We start from the raw sequence: 5,044 nt of genomic DNA, 5'->3' as shown, positions 1-5,044 counted from the left end.
TACCTAAGGATTTTAGATATAATTTCCCTTATTTTTATTAATGGGTTAGCCTTAATGGAACTCATTTGAAGAGCCAACAGAGGAGAGAGAGTTTTTTTTTTTTTTTTTCATTTTAAAACTTCAGCCACGTAGACTGTGACGGGCAAAATGTGGTCTTTTGAATGCATTTTAGCATATCTCGAGAAAGAATAAACCCAACAAAAAGTGCCAAAAACCCAACTTCTCTCCTAAGTGGCTTTTTTTAAAAAAAAACAATTCAGAAACTTAATACTAGGGTTGTCAATGCGGACGATTTTTTTAACTACCCGCTAACCGCTAACTGCTTAACCGTATTAACTGTTAACTGCCTAACCACTATAACCGCCTAGCGGTTAGCGGTTATTGAGTTTACTAACCGTAACCACTAACCGCCTTTTTATATAATATATTTTTATAATTATAATTATAAAAATATTTATACATATAACATAATCATTTGATCATTAAATCACAATTTTTTTAAAAAATAATTAAATCATTGAGTATTAATATATTATCACTATAATTTATATGATTATATCATATAATCACTTGATCATTAAATCGCAATTTTTTTAAAAAATAATTAAATTATAATTTGAGTATTAATATATTATCACTATAATTTATATGATTATATCACATGATTAATTGATCATTAAATCATTTGATTATATAATAACAAATTATACATATATAATATAACATAACTTATAAGTATACCAATTCATACTAATACAACAATTAAATATCTAAAGACTTATTTCTAATGTATATTATAAATTTATAAGTTTATATATGTTATAAGTCTATATAAGTTTACATATGCATATGAATAATATAAATGTATAATATCAATACTTAATTATATGATTCAATGACAATTCAAATATTTTATTCAAGACTTCAAGTGAATCATATTATTAATGTACAATGATGATATGATTCGTATAATATCAAATTAAGTAATTGACATTAGATTAAACAATGACCATTATGTTACTTATAAACACAATTTAAGTATTAATATATTATCATTACATGTTATGATAGTTGTCTGAATTCTGAACTTTTTTTTATATGTTGTGTTGAATTTTATATATATATATAGTTTTTTTTTTAAAAAAAAAAAGTTAATTAGTTATGATTTAATATTTAATGAAATTTTTTAAAAGTACAAGTAAATATAAATTTTGGGTCAAATATTTTTTATTTTTCAATCTCTTTTTATAGCAATTGGGCCCAAGAAGACACTTAAAATACCAAAAAAAAAAAAAAGACGCCCAAAAAAAGAAGCCCAAAAAGTCATAAAGAAAGCCCAAAAAAAAGCTCAATTTTGAAAAAACAGTTAGCAGGCGATTATCTATTTCACTAACCGCTAACCGGCGATTAACCGCTAAGCGGTTAACAGTTGTGGTCAGTGAAATCTACTAACCGCCTTGACACCCCTATTTAATACTCTTGTGTTTCCCCAAATTCCCAAAAAAAATTTTGAAACCTAATACTCCCTCTCCCGCTGCTCTCCCCTCCCTCCCTCCCTCGGTCACCCTCTCTCTCACTTCGGCGAGGGCTCCAACAACCGGCGAAGACGAACGAAACCCTCTCCCTGGCATGCTCTCCCTCCCTCGCTCCTGTCTCTCTCTCTCACTCCGGCGCAAAAGACCTCTGGCCACGCGAGGTGAAAATCGTTGGGTTTTAGTCATATCTCTCTCTAAGATCCAGGAAGGCTCTCTGTTCTCTACCGGCGGTTAGTGGTCCCTCTTTTCTCTCAGAAAATGGTTGGGTTTAGGTTAATTTTTCTGCTATTTTTGTCTTCCTCTTTAATCCGCAACTAAACAAGCTCATTCTTTCTTTCCATTTCCGTTAATGGGTTTTTGCTAATTTGTCTTGAAGATTAATGAGGCTTGAGTTTTGGTACCTTTTCTTGTTTTCTTGTAATATTTATATATAGATATTCTTTTATATTTTGTGGGTTTCTTTTTGCTTCAAAAAAATTTGGGATTTTTTTGGATTATTCTGTTAATCTACAGCTTCTATACGATGAATCTATTTGTAGTTTTTCGAAGACGTATATTCAGTACGGTTTTGAAAACGAAGATACCAAAGATTCGTTGATCAAATTATAGTATTGTGGCCATCTCTTTGATTCGCACGCTAGGCATGATTACTCCATTTGGACTTTTCTTAAATCTTAACATTTGATTTCTTTTTTTTTTTTTGCATAGGAAGCTGATATTAAAAACGCCCACAAGTATAGGTTGGTTGGGACTATGGAGACCTCGAGCTGAGTGGAAGGAATTTCATGAAACTGTTTCAATTTTAAGGAATTTCATTGTCTTAATGTTTGTAATAGCCTGGTACTTGCATGCATTAACCATATATTTTGTTCGGTAGGGTGATTCCACCTTGCTAAAGGAGGAGTGTTGACTAGTAATAGCATAATCAAGGAGGGTAATGCTTAAGGGAACGTGCACACCAGCGTTTCCAGTATCATGACCCAATCAAGGAAGTAGAGTACTATACATCCTAAATTTTTCTCTAAAAAATTAGTTTCTAAATTATGTATCATTATTTCATGAGATTTATTATTTTAAAAAATGTGTCACCAACTCATGGGATGGTGACACATCATTTGAGAGCAACTTTTGGGAATGAAGCCTTAGGATGTCTTGCATTTCCCGTATTCAAGTTCAACCATAAAGATTACAATCAAGTTTTTTCTAAATAACCATATGTTCTACTACATGTCATGCAACAGCCAAACTCTAATATCCATAGTTGTTGAAGAAGCTTTCATCTTGAATTGAACGGTTCAAAGGAAAATTAATAATGACAAAGTGGATGAGTTTTTATGTGAACATATTCACATGCGTCTACCCGCGGTTCTAAAACAAGACTTTGACCTATTTTAGCTCAATCTTACCTTTGCAAAGAGCTAATTACATGAAAGAAAAAAAAAATACCAATAGTGTCAAAACAACAAAATACAATGTACAAATGGCTCAAACTCCACTACAGCAACTGCAATTCCCTTTCAAATAGCTTTATAAGCATATATATAGCCTCGAAGCTTTCTTATTTCTTCTGATGATTCTGACAGTAGATAATCCACATACAGACACATTCCAGCTCCACTGCAATTCCCATGCATATATGTGTATTTCAGTGAACATAATGTTACATACAAATGCAGAGACAAATAAGCTATAACATACCTAACAGGCCCCAATGGAAGCCAGATAACATCCCACCGGAACTTCGGATGATAAATCAAAGCTCTTCAAGTATCCATTAACACAAACATGCATTACATCTCTGTTGCATGATAAATCATAGAAAAACATCAAACCTTCTTGGCTTTATCAAACACCATCCCAACCAAAGTCACCTAAACCAATAGGATATAAGAATTTCCATATAATTGAAGACATGTAAAAGAAAAGCTCTATTTCGTTAGAAGATAATACCCAGTATTCAGAAAACATATAAATGTACATTAGGCATCATATGGCTCTAACATGGCTCCAATACAAGCAGATCATCAAACACATCAGTTGTAACACCTTGGTCTCATATTGGGAAGATGAGAAGAAGTCCATATAGAATGGGTGGTTTATAAAGATAGTCATGGGTGCTAACTCCCACATTGCCTAGTTACTAAGTGAAACTGAGCTTTATAATGAATTCTAGGAAAGTTCTAAATTGACTAATTCTTTTGAGGTGATAGCACAGATGTGATTAGCGTTTTTCCCTGGATCGTTACAAATGGTATCAAAGGCACCTAGTAATGTTAGGTCATGTGGTACTAGAGCATTGCATGACGTGGCTATAATGAGGACGTCAAGAATTTAAGAGGAGTTTGTAACACCCCGGTCCCATATTGAGAAGATGAGAGTGGGTGGTTTATAAAGATAGTCATGGGTGCTAAATCCCACATTGTCTGGTTATTAGGTGAAACTGTACTTTATAATGAATTCTAAGGAAGCTCCAAATTGATTAGTCCTTTTAGGGTAATAGCGCAGATGTGACATCTTTTGCCAACACCCAGATCTGAGAGAGAGAGATATGACCACCTGATTTTCACCTTGTGTGGCTGAAGATCCTTCGTCGAAGTGAGAGAGACAAGAGTGAGGGAGGGAAAGCGTGAGAGGGAGAGGGTTTCGTTCTTTTTTGGATTGTGTAGCTAGAGATTTTTTGCGCCGGAGTGAGAGAGAGACAGAAGCGAGGGAGGGAGAGCACGCCAGGGAAAGGGTTTCGTTTGTCTTCGCCGGTTGAGCCCTCGCCTGAGTGAGAGAGTGTGAGCGAGGGAGGGAGGGGAGAGCAGTGGGAGAGGGAAAGTATTAGGTTTCAAAAAAAATTGGGGAAACACAAAAGTGCTAAGTTTCTGAAAAAAAAAAAAAAAAAAAAAAAAAAGGCAGTAGGAGAAAAGTTGGGACTTTGTTGGTTTATGTTGCGGTTGTATTATACCTAGAGAAGAAAAGGGTTAGTGTAACCCTAAATCCTGCCAATTTTAAAAAAATAATAATAAATGGGCTGACATGGCATGGTTATCTGCCGACTACCATGCCATGTCAGCAACTCTGGATTTCTACCGGATATTTCCCAATACCATTACTCTTTGCAAGAAATACCTCTTAATAGTTAAGTTGGTAATGAGTTCTTAAAAAAGAGTAATTCTGCGAAGTAGCAAACTATGCCTAAATGATCTACACATGTTGATTTGTCCTCATTTAACCCAACTCGGGTTAAACTAGTCTAATAAAAAAAAAAAAAAATACTAAGGGTTAATAAGTTTTTCATATTTGGCCTATATTCCCTTACAATCAACCATTGAATTTGTAGACTTATGTAGATCTCCAATAAGTCAATGGTAGACCCCACAAATCCAATGATTGATTGTAAGGGAATGTGTCCAAAATATGATAAACTTATTGACCTACAGTATTTCTCAAAAAATAAAAAAAATAAAAAAAATCTTTAAGTGATTAGTATAAAATTTCTTTTAAAAATTCAATCATTATAATAA

General features: G+C 33.5%; 1 long non-coding RNA gene across 1 annotated transcript; it reads left to right on the top strand.

Annotated features, from left to right (window-relative positions):
• The first annotated feature begins 1,528 nt into the window (after positions 1 to 1,528).
• Positions 1,529 to 2,359, top strand: LOC132185772 (uncharacterized). The gene is made up of 2 exons (XR_009440638.1): positions 1,529 to 1,765; positions 2,244 to 2,359. It is a non-coding gene; the product is annotated as an uncharacterized LOC132185772 (long non-coding RNA).
• Positions 2,360 to 5,044: the final 2,685 nt, after the last annotated feature.

Source organism: Corylus avellana, chromosome ca6 (genome assembly GCF_901000735.1).
Source record: "Corylus avellana chromosome ca6, CavTom2PMs-1.0".
Classification (NCBI taxonomy): domain Eukaryota; kingdom Viridiplantae; phylum Streptophyta; class Magnoliopsida; order Fagales; family Betulaceae; genus Corylus; species Corylus avellana.
Note: the sequence above shows the minus strand (reverse complement) of the source record. Positions and strands in the feature narration are given on the sequence as shown.